At 42.6% G+C, this 20,505-nt stretch overlaps 1 protein-coding gene across 8 annotated transcripts in view; it reads left to right on the top strand.

Moving 5' to 3' along the window:
* The window catches only part of LOC100737060 (chondroitin sulfate proteoglycan 4-like), a 142,190-nt gene that overhangs the window by 113,275 nt on the left and 8,410 nt on the right, over positions 1-20,505 (top strand). Inside the window, exons 12-13 of one of the 8 annotated variants that reach the window (XR_002339751.1) lie at positions 5,656-5,697; positions 12,688-13,148. The gene's annotated coding sequence lies outside the window, so the exon portion shown is untranslated. Of the gene's footprint in view, positions 1-5,651; positions 5,698-7,743; positions 7,791-12,614; positions 13,149-20,505 lie in introns of those variants that run through there. The other 7 variants (XR_002339746.1, XR_002339753.1, XR_002339747.1 and 4 more) reach the window with 7 other exon arrangements.

The raw sequence follows: 20,505 nt of genomic DNA, 5'->3' as shown, positions 1-20,505 counted from the left end.
TTGTCTTATGGGACAACCTGTGTGAAAATAACACTTCTGTGCTCAAAATAGTTCCTTTCCCACCCTTACCCTGATATATTGTCGAGGTTAAGCCAAACAAGAGTCACCCCCAAGTATTCTTGTTTCTCATGCGCAGAGAAGAGGAAAGAAAACATAGTTTTGGAGTTCCTGTTGTGGCTCAGTGGTTAACGAATCTGACTGGGAAACATGAGGTTGCAGGTTCGATCCCTGGCCTTGCTCTGTGGGTTAAGGATCCGGCGTTGCTGTGAGCTATGGTGTAGGTTGCAGACTTGGCTCAGATCCTGAGTTGCTGTGGCTCTGGCGTAGGCCAGTGGCTACAGCTACGATTAGACCCCTAGCCTGGGAGCCTCTATGTGCCATGGGAGCAGCCCTAGAAAAGACAAAAAAAAAAAAAAAAAAAAAAAAAAAAGAAAGAAAGAAAGAAAGCATAGTTTTGTCCAAGTCCTCTAGATATGTCTAGGCATGTCTGAATACCGGGATGAACAGTCTCCAGTTGAAACCTATTCACCCTCTCCCTACCCCACCCTTGCGGCAAACACTGCGCAAATAACTTCCCAGAAATGGGGGGCTGAGGTCTTAAAATATCTTGATATTTTACTGTGGTACAACTGTCACCTTTTGGGGACAAGAGTGTCTCTGAAACTAGCAGCTTCTTCCTCCCCAACATGTGGGTAGGAATCAAAATAATAATAATAATAATAATAATAAATTAAAGAACCCCATCCAAAGACTAAGAGCTGCTGCCCTTGGCAATGTGGGCCCAGGTCATTTAACCCTGTGGGTCAGAGCTGGTTTTATTATTGAGGAGTTGATTAAATGAGGTGGATGTGTCAGGAATCATTACGTAAGGCTTCATACTGCCAAAAAGCAGGCGACTTATATTCTGATCTTTCTCAGCATTGACCAGAGGCAACTCCAGTCTTGGGGATAAGGTTGTCCACACAAGGCACTCTGAGCCTGGAAGCCATAATTACCAAGCCCAGTCCCAGTGGTCCACAAAATCCAAAGCAGGGAGAGAAGCACAGCTCTACTGCTGGCCTTTTGCTGCAGTGCTACTGCAGAGGACAGCCAGCAGGATTCTGTGCATTCTAGCTGGCCCTGTGTCTGGCCTCTCAGCCTGTCAGGGAATATCAGTCAAGGCAAGGTTTACTGAAGGAAGTCTGGGGTGCATCATAGCACCTGGGGTTGCTTGGGGTGGTCAGAGGAAGGGCTAAGGAGAGTCAATAATTTTGTGGGGAAGGAAATGAAGCTTCTATTAGAGGACATTCTTTGGTTAATTGTCTCAGTTCTTTGCCAGTTTAAAAAATGTATGTGTGTATGCTGTATGGCACGAGTGTGTATATGTGTGTGTGTAAATATGTGTGAGCATGTATAGAGAACAATACACATCTACCCCCGCTACCCTTGGGGAAATGAAGTCACAACAACTACAAAACTAACATCGCAGGGACCTTTGGCCATGGATTTTCCAAGACAATCTCTACTTCAAATATTTTGGGTCAAAACATATTTTCTGAATTGGTTAACAGGATATGTGGTCTCAGTGTTTAATGTCATGTGTCATTAAGATGTTTCATCATCTACCCAGCTTTCTCTAAAATACTCGTCAGTGCCCCACTCACATACTTCATACTCATTTATTTAAAGTTTATCAAAAAACATATTTTTACCCTCCTCAAAATATTTTTTTCAAGTTCTCTCATGCATTCAGCTTTGGTTCTGGAAACATTGCCATTTTTTTTCCTCTTTGTCACAGATATCATACAGTGTGTGTGTGTGTGTGTGTGTGTGTGTGTGTGTGTGTGTGTGTTAGGCCATACATGCAGCATACGTAAGTTCCCAGGCTAGGGGGTCGAATCGGAGTTACAGCTGCTGGTCTATACTACAGCCATAGCAATGCCAGATCCAAGCCACATCTGCAGCTTACACCACAGCTCATGGCAATGCCAGATCCTTAACCCGCTGAGCAAGACCAGGGATTGAACCTGCATCCTCATGGATACTAGTTGGATTCGTAAGCTGTTAAGCCACAGCAGGAATTCCCTGAAATGGTTTTTTTTTTTTTTAGAGGGTGGGTTAGGGTTGGGGAGGATTGGAAGCCAAGGAAGAATGGAGAGGAGGACTAGTCTTCAAAAATATATAAACATTTCTGCTTTGTGACTCTAGATGTGAAGTTTAACTAAAAAGCCATCTCTGGCTTTGTAAGAGTGGTCCTCAGCATAAGGCAACGAGGTGGTTTTTCTTACCAGATAGTTTGTAACCAGAAAAACAGCCTTAGAATTGTCCCCATTCTGTTGCTACTCAAAGTGTAGTTCAAGTCCTGGCAGCCTCAGCAACAAACAATTAGGAGCTTGTTAGAAATGCAGAATCTTAGATTCTAACCCCTCCCCACTGAAAAGAATCTACATTTCGGCCAGATTCCCAGGTGGTCTAATGCACAACAACATTAAGAAGCACTGGTCTAGAGAACATCTCAGTTCACAGGCATGGAAACTAAGGCCCAGAAACAGTGAGGAATGTGACCTAGATGTCTTCCTTTGTGGTAAAGTCAAAGATGACTTTATTTCCTGTAATTGGACCTGGATTTTGAGCCCAGATGTCTGTAGAAGAAATCTCATTCTTGCCCAGTCTGGGTAACTTGGCAGTTCTGGATTTTTCCAGTCTTGTTTGGGTAAATAGTTAACTAAGAATTGTCCCTCACTCTTATCTCCTGTGCTTCTATGCAGAGGTGGCCAGTAGCCTGAGGTGTGATCTCCAGTTCTGGAATCAGAGGGGCAGGGTAGGGCTGCCAGGGGCAATTGTACCATTGGTCTGTCACAAAGTGCCAGGAACCAGATGCAAATGAGGCTGAAATTCCTTCCTTCTGCTCACTCTCCAGGTTAGAGCCCTTTGCAAGGCAACTTCAGCACAGAAGAAGAGGTATCTTTTACTAATTCATTACAAAGCCTCCTGGACAGGACAGCCTGGCAGAGGCCCTGGTTTGGGGTGGTCTGGTGTGTGGGAGTCCCCAGCAGAGACCAGCATGTTCAAAGAGAGACCTCATCTCTCTGTGTCTGCTGAGTGGCCCTGAAAGGACTGACTAGTTGGAAAAGCCTGTGCAAAAATTGAGGGCTATGCAAAATTCAACCTGAGAGCATTTTTATAATCTCAGGGCCAGAATAATTTATAGATATGAGAGAACGCAAGTTTCTCTTTGAATTTTAGATTTCTTTGCTTGTAAGGTTTCTTTCAAGGGAACTTAATCAAGTGATAATCCTGAGTATGAGTCTCAATCTCTTTGAGCAGACTGAAGAATTACAACTTGAAATTCATAATTTGACCTTAGAGGGAAGAGGTCATCTTCTTAAAGTTATGATGTCAGGAGTTCCCATCATGTTTAAGTAGAAATGAATCTGACATGAGGATGCAGGTTTTATCCCTGGCCTCACTCAATGGGTTAAGGATCCAACGTTGCCATGAGCTGTGCTGTAGGTGGCAGACATGGCTCGGACCTGGTGTTGCTGTGGCTGTGGCATAGGCTGGCAGCTGCAGCTCTGATTAGACCCCTAGCCTGGAAACCTCAATATGCTGCAGGTATGGCCCTAAAAAGACAAAAAAAAAAAAAAAGTTATGATGTCTACCACATGGCAACTATGAGATGGATAAGGTACATCCCACCAGGGTCTCATGCCCGAGGGCAGGTCATCTGGGCCCTTGTTTGGTCTAATGCAACTACAAGCAACTGAGAAAATTAGCCCTAATATGTGGGGGGATAGAGAAGTTTCTTTAGTGGAACTGGGAAGATTTGGAATTACATATAAAAATGTTTAAGGACTTCAAGCAATAATATTGATATTTTATATTAAGGTATAGGAAAATATTTTATATTTCATGTGCTTATAATGTTAGGAGAACTGGGCCTATTAGAATAAAAGGGTCAGCCTTATTATCCCAATTTGAATTATACTTGAGTAATTTATTTTATTTTATTTTTTTTATTTTATTTTTTGCTTTTTAGTGCCACACCTGCGGCATATGGAAGTTCCCAAGCTAAGGGTTAAAAAGAGTTGCAGCTGCCGGCCTACACCACAGCCACAGCAACACCAGATCCGAGCAGCGTCTGTGACCTACACCACAGCTAAGGGCAATGCCAGATCCTTAACTCACTGAGCGAGGCCAGGGATCAAACCCTCATCTTCATTGGTACTAGTTGGGTTTGTAACCCACTGAACCACAACGGGGACACCGAGTAATTAGTGACTCCAATATAGTCACTTTCTAAGGTACTGAGGGTTAGAACCTCAGCATACGAATCTTGAGGAGATAATTCAGTTCATAACAGGTCCATGAGCATAGTAAGATAGCTATCATTTTATGCCATTAAGTTGAGGATGATTTGTTATGTAGCAGTAATAACCAGAACATGGGCCTTGGTATTCAAGATAAATTTTGAGTCTTTAGATTAAAAAAAAATTTGTCTTTTCAACACCTGCATTTGTTATGAGTTTAAAGCATACATTGAGAAATCCAACTGATTTTTTTCATTCTAAGCTGCATCCACTCACACTGAGTCAATGGGGCAACAGGTTAAAAAATGCTAAAGAAAAATTTAGTTATTATCCCAAGAGAATACCTGGCTACACAGGTGCACATCAGTATTCATGGAGATTCTACTATCAGTCAGATACTGCTAACTGGTCATTAAAACACAAGTGGTCCCTGCTCCAGGAAGCTTACTGTCCAGTGTGAAAGATGGACATTGCTTTGTTAATGACAAATAACAAGTATCAAAGTACTGAAGAGTGGGTGGTATACGGTATTATGCAAGTAAGTATTAGGGATCTGACCTAGACCAACGGTCAGGAAAGACTCACACTCTGGTGGGAGGGAGCATGGCCCCAACACAAGATGGAAACAAGGCCTTTGTAGTTAGAGATCAGAGAGCTGGGAGGAGCCTACAGGAGAGGTGGGCAGGACTCAGACCATTGTAGGAACTTGAAAGGCATCCAAAGCAATCATCCATTGAAGACTATCTAGAGACAGAGAGAGAAGGAAGAGGGTGGCAGTGACTTAATGAAGATGTATTTGAAGTCACTTTGGTAGAATAAGGAGAATAGATTGGAAAGAGGGAAAATAGAATTGGCAAATCAGTTAAGTGGCTTTACTTAATATGAGAGATCAGATAGTCAAGATGAGAGATGATGCATTTTCCTCTGGAATTGTGGTAGTGATGGGGAAAAAATGGACAGATTAAAAAATATATATTTAGGGAGTTCCCGTCGTGGCGTAGTGGTTAACGAATCCCACTAGGAACCATGAGGTTGTGGGTTTGATCTCTGGTCTTGCTCAGTGGGTTAAGGATCCGGTGTGGTCATGAGCTTTGGTGTAGGTCACAGATGTGGCTTGGATCCCGTGTTGCTGTGGCGCTGGCGTAGGCTGGCAGCTACAGCTCTGATTCGACTCCTAGCCTGGGAACTCCATATGCTGTGGGAGCGGCCCTAGAAAAGGCAAAAAGACAATATATTTAGGAGCCAAAATCAATAGGACTTGATGATGGATTGGGTATTGCTGCTGTAGCAAAGAGAGCTTGTCTAAATGACTCCTGCCTTTCTGCTTTCTTATCTGGGTGAATTATGGTGCCATTCCTCAAGACAGAAGCCACTGGACCAGGTTTCAGGAGGAAGATCATCAGTTCAGGTAAGGACTACGCTGCTTTATGTGGTAGCCCCCACCACACATGGCTATTTAAACTAAATTTAGTTTGGAGTTCCCACTGTGGCTCAGCAGAAACTAATCTGACATCCATGAGGATGCAGGTTGGATCCCTGGCCCTGCTCAATGGGTTAACGATCCAGAATTGCCGTGAGCTATGGTGTAGGTCGCAGATGTGGCTTGGATCTGGTGTTGCTGTGGCTGTGCTATAGGCCAGCTGCTATAGCTCCAATTGAACCTCTAGCCTGGGAACCTCCATATGCCATGGGTGCATCCCTAAAAAAATAATAATAATAACAACAAATAAAAGTAAATTTAGTTTATAAAATTAAAAAATCAGCTTCTTTATTGCAACTGCTACATCTCAAGTGCTCAGTAGTCACACGGTCAGTGGGTACCATATTCTACAATGCAGATATAGAATATCTCCATCATCATAGAAAGCTCTAGTGGGCAGTACTGATCTAGAGACACTGAGTTTGAGATGCTTTAGAGACATCCAGGAGGAGCTGTCACATCAGCAGTTTATTATGTTCTGGAGCTCAGCAGAGAATTCTAGCTGGAAACCTATATGCCAACCACACATTTGATCAAAAGCTCATTGAGAACTTAATATGCTTTTTTCACTACTGGGTCTCTGATACCTAGGCTAGTATCTGCCACAAAGTCTCGTAGAGCTTACCCTCTGGCAAGGATGGAATAGATAATAAATATAGACTATTTCAGATGGTAATGTGCTACAAAAAAATTAAGGAAGGTGATAAGGGGTATGAGGTTATTTTCGTTTTGGTGGTCAGGGGAGATCTCTCTGATGAGGTGGCATTTGACAAAACTGGAAGATGTGAGATGCACTTAAGGCAGAAGGAGGTAGTGTGCCAGTTGTGGGTATTCGAAGCCTTGGGCATGAGTGAGGTGTCCTAGGAGACAGCATGGAGGGAGAGGTGAGCCCGTGCACTTACCTGTTGAGTAAGAAAGGCCAATCCTGCAGAGGAGACAGAAGAGGCAGGAGGAAAACCAGGAGAAGCTTAGGTCATGGAAGCTGAGGAAGGAGAACGTGCTGAGAGGGGAGATGTGGCCACATCTCTGATGAGCTGAGGCTCAAAGGACACAGAGCCACTGGTAACCGTGGTATAGCTGCTTTGTGGGAGATGTAAGAGTGTGTGTGTGTGTGTGTGTGCGTGCTTGCATACCTGTGTGCATGATTTCAGATTGGAGTGGGTTGAGGAGCATGTAGTAGGTGAGGAAATCCAGGCCCGAGTCTGTAAGAGGCAGAGAAATGACAATAGGGAAGGGAACTGTTGGGGATGAGCACAGGGTCCCGATCAGTTACCAGCTCTTCACCTTCTGCTACTCCATGCAGCATCTATTCAAGTTGGAACATCAGCCAGTAAAACAGGGGAGAGAAAGTTCTAGTTTCCTCTAGGTTACTTCTCTGAGTCAGAAAACAAAAGCAGTAAAGGTAAATGTGGAAATTTTACCCAGAGGGCAGAGGAAGCAAGGACTAGGGGTCAGCTGAGATGCTGGACATTTATTGATTTGTTTACTCTTTTATTCAACAAACCACCAGCAGAGAGTATTGAACTGCACCCTTAGAATGAGCAACAGTCATAATAATACTTAACAATAATAACACTTAACAATAATACTGAGCATTGGAGTTCCCATCATGGCTCATTGATTAATGAATCCGACTAGAAACCATGAGGTTGCGGGTTCGATCCCTGGACTCGCTCAGTGGGTTAAGGATCTGGCATTGCCGTGAGCTGTGGTGTAGGTTGCAGACATGGCTTGGATCCCAAGTTGCTGTGGCTGTGGCATAGGCCAGCGGCTACAGCTCTGATTAGACCCCTAGCCTGGGAACCTCCGTATGCTGTGGGTGCGGCCCTAGAAAAGACAAAAAAAAAAAAATAATAATAATAATAATACTGAGCATTGCCATGTGCCAGGCTCTGTTCTAAACACTGTACACATGTAACTCATTGAATCCTAACAACCCAGTGAAGTGGATGTTATCATCAACCCATTCTACAGGTGAGAAGAATTAGGTGCAGAGTGATTAAGCAAGGTCCAACACCAGGTAAGTGGTGAAGCCGGGACTCAAATCCCACTGATAACAGGGTCCTGCAAGGAGGCATCAAAGGACAAGTATTACCCACTCACTTGCTCAGAAAGCACTTACAAAGCACTTACTGTTGCTAAGTGCTGGGGGGACAAGGATGAACTGAACCCAGTCCCTGCCCTCCTGAGCCTAACAGTATGGTTAGGGGAAAGTGGTGCTTAAATAGACACTAAAATACAGTATGACAAATTGTGGGGATGTAACCCAGCTCTTGGATATCAGGGAAGGTTTTTCCAGGGAAAAGATGGAGAATAAACAGAATTCTCAAGGAGGTGTGTGGTTGGCTTACCAGTGGGGATAAAGGGAAAGGAATAAAAGCCCCCATCCACAGGCTGACAAAGCAACACAGCTGCAGCTGGAGAGGGAAGCATGGTGGGAAAAGTCCAGAACCCAACCGTTCTTTAATAAGATTAGACATTGGAAGTTCCAACCCAGCTAGTAGCTCAAAGGCCACCGAGGGTGACAGGAAGCCTGGTTTATAGGCAAAGATTTTCTCTTTAACTGATTCCAGACAGGCATCTGAGCCTCTTCCCAACTAGGCCTTAGCCTTGGCCTAAAAGACTTGGACAGACACACGTGATTTCTAACATCTTAGGGCCATACCTGCAGGTGACCCTCACTGCCGTTAAAGAGCCTATTTGAGAAAACTCAAGAATTTACTGTTTGTTCCAGCCAGCACATGAAGATAGGCCCCAACCACCCCCTTTTTAGAGCATTTACTAAAAAGGGATTGCAGTTGTGAACTCTTCCTCTGTCTCTTTGAGGTGTACATGTATCCCTCACAACCCAGGAGTGTCTTTCTCAAGGACCTGAAAGCCACCCTGGAAACGTAATTCTCAGGAAGAATAGGGCCTCTGTCTCCCAGTCTTTGCGGGAGGAGAGAATTCTAACTTCGATAACTGGCAGCTAACAGATACTGCTGGTCTAATTGTATTTATACCAACCAAGCATTTGTAGTTTTCACTTCCCTGATTCTACCTAGCGCTCCCCCACCCCACCCCAACACCCTGGTCCATCACCCCCCACTCCTGCTCCTCACCACCTCATTTTCCCCTTAAAACATCTAGTCACCTCTGTACAATCAAAGTTGAGTTCAGTTCACTCATGCTCTCTTTTCCCTATTGCAATAGTATATTACTGATTAAAATTTGTCCTTTCCTCTTTAACTAGTATCCAGCATTGGTGATCTTTGACAATGCTCAGAGCAAAACCAGATGAGGAACCACTGAACTCACTGGAGGCAGAATTATTTCAGCTTGTGTCTGACCACATACAGTGTGAGTATGTGTTCACACACACCCTGAGGCCTGAGGTTCAGAATCCCACGCACACTGGGCATTCACAAAGTTCATTCAACCTCCTTGGCCTGACGTTATACCTCCATGTAGAACAAGAAACCGCTGACTCACTGAAAACAGAGCGCATTTATAAACAGGAAGAGAGTGTGACCACAGACATTCAGTATCTGATAGCAATTGCTGAATGTGGCAAAAAAAAAAAAAAAGTTTGAAGTAAAAATCTATTCCACTAAATTAGAACTCTCTAGCTCATGAAAATACAATCCTACTATTGATAATTTATTAAATATTTAAATGTAGGGAGTTCTTATTTGTTCAGACCAAGCCGGTGAGTCAGGAAGCCTGCAAATATTGATTGACTCCCTTGGAGCATGTGGTTTTCCCTTTTTTCATTTTCCTCCCTCTCCAAGCAGAGCAAAAAGGCTCCCATAGTTCATACAGAAAGAATTTGTTTTCTCCTGAGCTCTGACAGCCTGCACTTCAGGCCAGGGCTCTGTGATACTCCACACTCTCCACTAGGAGGGCCCCCAGAGAAGATGCACAAATATTGGCACTTAAAACCTGCCAAGCAGTGACACCTACACAGCACTGAGGCTGGCGATGCAGTTAAAATGGAGACGTGATGGGAACAAGCACAGGAGAATATGTCAAAGGACTTGTGCTTTTCCTACTCAGAGCAGCACGGGAGCTGCTCATTTTCCCTCTCGTTCATGGGGAGGGTTGCTTTCGAGCAAACTGATCCAAGAAGGTTGAATCCAGTGGCCAAGGAAAGAACCAGGTGATTATCTCCAAAAAGTCTTCTAGGAATTGACACAATGGCCACATTTGTCCTCAGGGCAAGTGTACCCGAGTCATGTTTGGAATCTCTCCACTTCTTGTCTGTGACATCATGTTAGGGATAATAATAGCACAGTACCTGGCACATATGAAATTATAGGGAGTAGCTAAGTGCTCTATGTGCACAGTTTTGCTTAATCTTCACAATTACCACATGGGATAAGTACTGGCAACCCTGTTGGGTAAATCAATAACAACATCTCCAGTGCACCAGTGAGCGGCCACGTCAGGATTCTGGCCCAGGCGTGCTGGTTTCATAGCACAGCCATTTGTCTAATTTATTGCTGAAGTTTTAAAGCAGGATGTGTCCCTTACTCAGACTTAATTAGAAACCCTGATCTTCAAATATTACCTACAAAGAAAACCTTATTTATTGACTCTTCAGCCTCACACAGAGCAGACTGCACTGATTCTCTATTATTTACAAAGAAAATGCTGTGTTGGAATTCTCAAGTAGTAGTGGGATGTCCAAGTGCCTGGACAACCTATTAATATTGGCATTAATAATAATTAACATTTATGGAATATTTATTGTGTTATTATTGGCTCCATTTTACAGATGAGGAGTCTTGAGGCTCAGAAAGGCTAAGCAGGATTTTAGTGCAAGCAGGCTGACGTCAGAGCCCCTGCTCTCATCTGTTATGCTACATGGTGAAAGAGTTATGCCTGGAACACCAGGGTTATATTTATAAAAGGAGCAGGTGGCTACCAGTATTTCATCAAATCCTGAAGAAAAGGCTCCTTGAGCAATGACAATTACCGCAGACTTAGATTGGAGTTGCCAGAAGCAGACCCTGACACAGGTCTCTGCACAAGCGATTATAACCGAAGTGCTCCCACAGCAAGTCCAGTGAGTTGAAACAGCTCAGCGGTTAACAAACAACTAGGATCCATGAGGATGTAGGTTCAATCCCTGGCCTCGCTCAGTGGGTTAAGGATCCGGCGTTGCTGTGAGCTGTGGTGTAGGTGGTAGACACAGCTCAGGCCCTGCGTTGCTGTGGTTGTGGTATAGGCCAGCAGCTGCAGCTCTGATTCGATCCCTAGCCAGGAAACTTTGATATGCCTCAGGTGTGGCCCTAAAAAAAAAAAAAAAAAAAAAAAAAGGGTGGGGGGAATAGGACAAGAAGGAAGAGGAAGCCCAGCATCCAGCAAGTGTGCTGTCAGGTGAAGTCCTGAAGAGGGGAGCCTCCTTGGAACTGGAACAGGACTGTTATGGATTATGTGTGTGTGTGGCACTGTGGGGCTATGCCATCTACTTATTATCAGGACTTAGCTCTGGCGAGTCACAGCAAACTTCATCTCCCAGAAACAACATAAAAGTCTCTCTCTTATAAACAAAGCCTAAAGATAAGCAATCTGGGACTGTAGAGTGCTATAGCAAGGGCTGGCAAACCATGCCTCCACCAGCGCTGGACTATTGCCTGTGCTTATATAGCCCATGCACTAAGAATTGCTTTTATATTTTTAAATGGTTGACAAAACCACTTAATAAGAAAAGTATACTGAAGAGAGTTCCCGTCATGGTTCAGTGGAAATGAATCTGACTAGCATCCACGAGGACGCAGGTTTGATCCCTGGCCTCGCTCAGTGGGTTTAGGACCCAGTGTTGCCGTGAGCTGTGGTGCAGGTCGTAGATGCAGCTCTGATACTGCGTTGCTGTGGCTGTGGTGCAGGCCAGTGGCTACAGCTCCGATTCGACCCCCTGGCCTGGGAACCTCCATATGTCGAGGGTGTGGCCCTAAAAAGACAAAAAAAAAGTATGCTGGAGTTCTCTTGTGGCACAATGGGTTAAGGATCTGGCGGTGTCACTGCAATGGCTTGGTTCACTGCTGCAGCATGGGTTCAGTTCTTGGCCCAGGAACTTCCACATGCCATGGGTGTGGCCTTCCTCCCCCCAAAAAAGAGTAAACTATTTTGTGACATGAAAATTATGATTCAATTTCAGTGCCTATAAATAAAGTTTTATTGGAACTTATATTGCCACATATTGGATCTCATTCATTGCATATTATCTATGGCCATTTTCACTCTGTTCGATAAATATGGCCATAAGGACTACTTGTGACAGAGACCGTAGGTGTACAAAGCTGAAAATATTTACTATCTGTCCCTGTTCAGAAAACAAAACAAAACACTACAACATCAAGGAATTAGGATTCTTCTATTTTGTTGCTCTGCCATCCTCAACATATGTTATCACTGCATGGCCTGAGATGGCTGCTAAAGCTCCAACCACTGTGTCTGCTTTCCAGGCAAAAAAGAACAAAAGAGAGTTCATTTTCTCCCTTTAAGAAAACTTCTTGGAATCACACTCTTCATTTCTGCTTTATCTGGCTGGAAGTTAGTCTCCTCACTATACCTAGCTATAAAACATTATTCCAATAGGCTATGAAAAAAAAATAGTATTTCATTATAGAGGAAAATATGTATCAGGAGACAATTGGCAATTATACCTCATGTGGTTACGACATTTTGAAACAAGGGATTTTGAAAGAGTAGTATATAATTATATAAGGTACAAAGAACCCCAAATTGCTCTAACTTTATACATTTAAATAATTCTTGTTTCCATTCCAATGTTCATTTCCCTTGGGCCTTAAGAAGAATAAAAATTAATTAAGTACTCTATTTTCCTTTCTTCTAACTAGGTCTTTATTCCTAAAAGAATGTGTCCTTCTCAGGAACTTTCTTTTATTTATTGTGAAAGTAATGTATCCTCAGGAAAGAAAACACGAGGGCTCTTTGGAGAAATGACTGAAACCAAGTCTAGAACAGAAATTATACAGGATGAGCCTACAACATCTTTCCATACCAGAAAGCAAGCAAAGATTTCTCAGGCCACAACAGAGGAATCCAGGAGCCAAGTCGAAATGTTCCCAGTGACAAGAAAGGGAATAATTTGAGCATCAACAAGAATATCTGAAACATGGAAGATAATATGAGAAAAAGAATGCATATATATATGTATGTATGTATGACTGGGTTGACACAACATTGTAAATCAACTATATTTTAATAAAATTTTTTAAAAAGAATATCTGAAGCAGATTAAAGCATATAGAATATGTCAAAAACTATGAGATCATAATGAAAAAACCCTCATTTCATAAACGACAGCAACATCTCAGATCCACCTCTTAGAGTAATGACAAACAAATGTAAAAACAAATATAAAAAATGGGACTTAATTAAACTTAGAAGTTTCTGCACAGCAAAGGAAACCCTAAACAAAATGAAAAGACAACCCACAGAATGGGAGAAAATCTTTGCAAATGAATCAACTTACAAGGAATTCATCTCCACAATTTATAAACACCTTCTGCAGCTCAATACCAAAAAAAAAAAAAAAAACAAAAAACCCATCAAAAAATGGGCAGAAGATCTAAACAGACAATTCTCCAAAAAAGACATATGGAGGGCCAAAAAACACATGAAAAGATGTCCAACATCACTCATTATTAGAGAGATGCAAATAAAAACCACTAGGAGGTACCACCTTATACCAGCCAGAATGGCCATCATCAAAAAGTCTACAAACAATAAGTGCTGGACAGAGTGTGGAGAAAAGGGAACCCTATTACACTGTTGGTAGGATTGTAAATTGGTGCGACCACTGTGGAAAACAGTATGGAGACACCTCAGAAAACTAAACATAGAACTACCATTTGATCCAGCAATCCCACTCCTGGGCATCTATCCAGAGAAAACCATGACTCGCAAAGACACATGTACTCCGATGTTCATTGCAGCACTATTTTCAATAGCCAAGACATGGAAACAACCTAAATGTCCATCGACAGAGGAGTGGATCAAGAAGATGTGGTACGTATACACAATGGAGTATTACTCAGCCATTAAAATGAACGAAATACCAGCATTTTTAGCAACATGGATGGACCTAGAAATTATCATACTAAGTGAAGTCAGCCATACAATGAGACACCAACATCAAATGCTTTCACTGACATGTGGAACCTGAAAAAAGGACAGAATGAACTTCTTTGCAGAACAGATACTGACTCACAGACTTGAAAACCTTAGGGTTTCCAAAGGAGACAGTTTGGAGGGGGGTGCACTGGGGATATGGAATGGAAGTCCTATAAAATTGGATTGTGATGATTGATCATCGTACAACTATAAATGTAATAAATTCATTGAGTAAAAAAACCCCCACATTTGTCACCTCTGTAGGTAGTACTACTAATAAGGGAATAAATTTATTATTCTAAAAACTGTAAAGTGAAAAAATCAAGCATTTAATTTTCCTTTCCTATTTTAATTTTTCCTCAGGTAACTAAATGAATGATAAAAACAAGTTTCTTTTTCTTTCTTTCTTTTTCTTTTCCTTTTTTTTTTTTTTTTTTTTTTTGGCTTTTTAGGGCTGCATCTGCCTCATATAGAGGTTCCCAGACTAGGGGTCAAATTGGAGGTGGGAACTGTAGCCACTGACCTACGCCACAGCAACAGCAACACCAGATCTGATCCACATCTGTGACCTGCACCACAGCTCATGGCAAGGGATCACCCACAGCTGAGTGAGGCCAGGGATCAAAACTGCGTCCCCATGGATGCTAGTTAGGTTCATTTCTGCTGAGCCATGACGGGAACTCCAGGAAAGTTTCTCTTCATAGAATTATTTCAGCTAATACACACACAGAAAAAGAGTGACAGAACATCACCATCTTGCAAACTGCTAATTGAATAATGAATCTAGGTTGTGCTTCTCCATAGCAGCTAACACCATAAAAAGAAAGGGAGGTGGACATTATGTGTCTCCTGGTGGAAGCACACTACATTTGTACCCAAACTGGTTAAGACTCCAGACTTAGCCACCAGCTTCTGGGAGAGGCAATGACATGACAAAATAAGAGGATTTTAGGTGGAACCCTGAGGAAATTTTCCATCAAAGGAAAGGGAAAAAGAAGGGGAAATCCAAAAGGTACTAATTAAAAAACAAAGAAGTAGGAGAAAAATTCATGAGTGCAGTGCCATGAAAACCAGGAGAAGATAGTGTTTTAGGAAGAAGAAAGAAATAAACAATGTAAAAGTTTGGGGAGAGATTGGGAGAGCTGAAGAATATCCAGTTGGAATTAGCAACAAGGTGTTGGCTTTGATGAGAAAGCTGCAGTAGAACAGAGGGCATAGAAGTCAGTTAAACCACCAGTGAGCTGAAGAGAGGGAGGTGAGGCAGTGGGAGACACAGGTGGAGGACCTCTCCAAATTTGGTCATGAAAATAGGAGACTTAGGGCTGCTGTAACAACCAACCAATGAATAATGAAACCTATTGCTTCATAGTTCTGGAGGCTGTAAGTCTGAGACCAAGATATCAGCAAGTATGGATCCTTCTGAGGGATAAGAGAAATTTTTTCCATGCTTCTCCCTAACTTCTTGTGGTTCACCAGCAATCTTTGGTATTCCTCAACTTTTGCCGCATTACCCCCATCTCTGCCTTCATCTCATGGCATTTCTCTGTGTGTATGTCTTTTTTTTTTTTTTTTTTTTTTTTTTTGCTTTTTAGGGCCACATTTGTGGCACATGGAAGTTCCCAGGCTAGGGGTGGAATCAGAGCTGCAGCTGCTGGCTTACACCAGCACCATAGCAACTTGAGATCTGAGCCACGTCTGCAATCTACACCACAGCTCACAGCAACTCTGGGTCCTTAACCCTCTGAGCAAGGCCAGCGATTGAACCCGTGTCCATGCTGTCTGGACACACCACCCTCCCCACACCTACATGTGTTCATCAAACAGCAGCTCTCTGAACCCCTTCCTTTTGGGTCTGAGGTCTTCATTACTTAGGTGATGTCGAGATTAAATCACTGGCCATTGGTGGATTCAACCTCCAGCCCCTCCCCTCTCCCCAGTGGTTGGGGTGGGACTGAAAACTCCAAACCTCCAATCACAAGGTTGGTTCTCCTGGCAACCTGCCCCCAGCCTGAGGTGCTTTCCAAAAGTTACCTCCTTTACATAACAAAAGACACCTTTATGCTCTTAACATTTAAGACATTTCTAGTGTTTCAGGAGCTCTATGCCAGAAACAAGGAAAAGACCAAATATGTCCTTATTATAGATCAGAATATCACAGTAGGCCAGTGAACAAATAAACTGGTCTACGTATACTTACTGAAATCCTATAGAAAGCTGAAATGGGAGTTCCTGTGTGGCTCAGTGGGCCACGGGTTAACGATCCTGTGTTGTCACTGCAGTGCCTAGGGTTGCTGCTGTAGCACTGCTTCAGAGGAACTCAGGAACTTCCACATGCCACAGGCATGGCCAAAAGAAAAAGAAAAAAAAAAAAGAAAGCTAATATGTACAAACTAGATCTATACATATCAATGTGAATAAATCGCAAAACATGTGGCTATGGAAAGCAAGTTACAAGAGGGAATGTACTGTATGATTTCTAATATTTAATACAAATATTTAAAGCACAGAAAAGAATAGTATGTATCATTTAATGAGTAAATCTATATAAGTTTAAGTACACATACATGAAAATATTGTGTTAGTGTGGTCACCTCTGAGGAAAGAGATAGAGGATGGGATGGGGTGGCTTTATCTGCACTTAATATATTCTTTTTTAAAAAGAGAGAAAATTGGAGTTCCTGTGGTGGTGCAGTGGTTAACAAATCCGACTAGGAACCATGAGGTTTCGGGTTCCATCCCTGGCTTTGCTCAGTGGGTTAAGGATCCGGCGTTGCTGTGAGCTGTGGTGTAGGTCCCAGACACGGCTCGGATCCTGTGATGCTGTGGCTCTGGCGTAGGCCAGCAGCTATATAGCTCCGATTCGACCCCTAGCCTGGGAACCTCCACATGCCACAGGAGCGGCCCTAGAAAAGGCAAAAAGACCAAAAAAAAAAAAAAAAAAAAGAGAGAGAGAGAGAGAGAAAATTGCTTCTGAAGCAAATAAAGCAAAACGTTAACATCTGTTAATAAGGGATATTGATACATGAGTTTCTGTTGATATTTTCTGCACTTGGCTGTATATTTGAAATGTCGTCATTTAACATTTAAAACTTAAAAAAAAAGACAAAATCACTGCTTTTGTGTACAGGAAAAAGATTTTCAATTAATTATATTGTTTTAAATTCAGAGAGTAGAACACCATAGATATTATAATAGTAATTATATTACTTAGCATAGCATGTATCTCTTTTTATGTGTATCTCTAATTATAACTAGTGTCAATACATTCTGCTAAAATTTTCCATAAATGCCTTAACTATAGACTTTATATTTTCATTAAGTGTGATCACTGGGCTTCTGTTTTTCTAAGTTACAGCTACAGCAACTGACAAGGCCAATTGACTGTTTCCTTGTTTCAGTAAATGGAGCTGGGCCAGACCCTAGTTTGCTCCCGGGGAATCACAGTCACATGTCTGAATAGTCACAGGGCCCCTCTCCTGGAGACAGTGCAACCACAGGCTGCAGGCCATCAGGGAGGGCCCCTGGTCTTTCCACAGTTTTCTAAACAAGGGAGCAAGGCTGGGAACAGCCCCAACAATGCTTCCAGTATTCCTAATTTTATCTCCAGTTTTGAAAGGACTAATTGTTTGACTTAAGAGCAGGGGTAGGAGGTGATGAATTATGGGGATGCCTGCAAGTTACCAGCGATGAGCCCCTTGATCCACATTAGTAGGTGTGTTTATGTAATCTCTATTGTGGTGTAAGGCCTAAAATTAATATGTTGTGCCACCTTGCCATCTAAAACTGAGAGGGCCTTGAGTGGCCTAACTGCATCCTGCTACCCACTCTGCCCCTCAGAGAGGGTCTCCTAGACAAACAACCCCTCTGACCCTTCTTAACCCAGGGACGAGGCATAGACCTGCTTACCCCTGAAGACTAGGCTTCACTTCCCTGCCAGGCCACAGATTTATTCAAACAAGGCAACCACATACTCTTGTAAAAACAGGAGTCACTTTATCCTCTTATTACTATAAAGCCTACTGCTCCCCTCACCCTCTCACCCTGACCCCCGACCCAAACCCAGCCCCTTCTTGTTCACTTTTTTCCTAAGTACAACTCCTGTCCAGCTCTGATGGTGCCGTATCTCCTCCCTTCCCTGGACAACAAACTGCCACCAATCCCATCTGGGTTAGGTGTCATATGATTCCTAGGGGAGAATCTCTCCCTCGTTAACAGGGTGAAGAGCAAGCAATTAAAACATTGATGGTTTTCACCTTTTCCTTCTTTAGACCAATCCTTAAAACTTCATGGCTGTTATTTCCAACCAGTTTACTCTGATCAGGAGGATGGGAATGGAAAAAAAGTGTATGCAAAATGTGTTTTCATGATCTATTTCTAGCTGAAAATTAATGTTTTTGTTTATTTGTTTTGGGGTTTTTTTTGTTTTGTTTTTTTGGTTTTTTTTTACTTTTTAGGGACACACTTATAGCATATGGAAGTTGCTAGGCTAGGGACTCGAATCAGAACTGCAGCCACAGCAATGCAGGATCCAAGCCACATCTGTGACCTACACCATAGCTCACAGCAATGCTGGATCCCTGACCGACTGAGCGAGGCCAGGGATCGAACCCCACATCCTCATGGTTACCAGTTGGGTTAACAACCCTCTAAGCCACAGCGAGAACTCCTGAAAATTAATAAGTTTCTGCTTGAGGGAGTTCCCATTGTGGCTCAGCAGATACCAAATCTGACTGGTATCCATGAGGATGCATGTCTAATCCCTGGCTTCACTCAGTGGGTTAATGATCTGGCATCATCATGAGCTGTGGTATAAGTCGCAGATGTGGCTTGGATCCCACATTGCTGTGGCTGTGATGTAGGCCAACAGCTGCAGCTCTGATTCAACACCTAGCCTGGGAACTTCCATATGCCATAAGAAGGGCCTTTAAAAAGACCAAAAAAAAAAAAAAAAAAAAAAAAGTTGTTTTTGCTTTGAACTCTCTAGTCACAGGGAAAGTGAAGGCAGAGGGTGGCCCGACAAAAAATAAAAAATCTTAGTCAGAAGATAGGATTTCCTGAAGATCATTCACCTAAAATGTTCAAAAACTGAATCAGGGTCACACAAAAAAGTTTTCATCACACGATATATAGAGTAAGTAGCAATTTAGTACTTTATCAGCCCAACATATAAATGATGAATTATTATGTCATAAACAATATCACATCATGGCATCACTGCCATGATGTCACTGTGATTGTCTGCCCTTTGGTACGTATTTGGCCACAGGGACATCACTGAACATCATACCACAGTCCACACATTATGGCACACCATCTCTCTCTCTTTTTTGTCTTTTTAGGGCCACGCCTGTGGCATATGGAAGTTCCCAGGCTAGGAGTCAAATTGGAGCTGCAGCTGCTGGCCTATGCCACAGCCATAGCGACACCAGATCTGAGCCATGTCTGTGACCTACACCACAGCTTACAGCAACACTGGATCTTTAACCTACTGAGCAACGCCAGGGATTGAACTCGAATCCTCATGGAGACTATGTTAGGTTCTTAATCCATTGAGCCATAAGGGGAACTCCTGACACATCATCTCTTTCTCTCTCTTTTTCTTTTTGTTTATCTTTTTTATGGCCGCTCCTGTGGCATATGGAGGTTTCCAGGCTAGGGGTCAAAGGCCGCTGGCCTACGCCACAGCCACAGCAACTCAGGATCCAAGCCGAGTTTGCGACTTACACCACAGCTCACAGCAATGCCTGATCTTTAACCCACTGAGTGAGGCCAGGGATCGAACCTGTGTCCTCATGATGCTAGTCAGATTCGTTTCCGCTGAGCCACGATGGGAAAGCCACATCATCTCTTTATTTTGTTTTATTGTTATTACTACTTTTTACACGAGCAATCATGAAAACAACTGAGTTAGAATGTTGATGTTGTTTGGATGTTTCATATTTAGAATCCTTGATGTACATTTCTTTTGAGTTCTTTTAGTAATTTTTTTTGGTCACAGGCACAGGTACTTTATGCTTCAAAGGTGCTTTTATGTTTATTTAATTTATTCTCACATCATAGACCAATTGGACTGAGATTTATTAATCAACAACAACAAAAAAATAGAGGTATAAACCTGGAGAGATTAATTTCCCCCCCCCAAAGTTACACAATCAGATAAATAGATTCTTGACTCAAAAAGAGTTTCTGACTCTTGCTTCCAGTGTTCTTTCTACTACTGAGATTCTCCTAACTTTTACCTCTTTATATTTCAGTTCCTCATAAATTGATTAGACTAACAAATGTCTCACAGAAATAGAATGTTGGCATTTAAGAGGCTTTGGAAATTATTCCAACAATCAACATATACAAAAGAAGGAAGATAACATGTTCCTGAGATAGGGACTGTGATTTTATTGAGGAGTAATCATAAAAGCACAATGCTGATTTATTTTCTTATTTCCTTTTTAGGGCCACACCTGCAGCATATGGAAGTTCCTAGGCTAGAGCTGTAGCTGTCGACCTACACCACAGCTCACAGCAACACTGGATTCTTAACCCGCTGAGTGAGGCCTGGGATCGAACCTGCATCCTCATGGATACAGTTGGATTCTTAACCCACTGAGCCACAGT

The sequence above is a fragment of the Sus scrofa genome, chromosome 16 (genome assembly GCF_000003025.6).
Source record: "Sus scrofa isolate TJ Tabasco breed Duroc chromosome 16, Sscrofa11.1, whole genome shotgun sequence".
NCBI lineage: Eukaryota > Metazoa > Chordata > Mammalia > Artiodactyla > Suidae > Sus > Sus scrofa.
The sequence above is the reverse complement of the archived record's forward strand: the minus strand, read 5'-3'. Positions and strand labels throughout refer to the sequence as shown.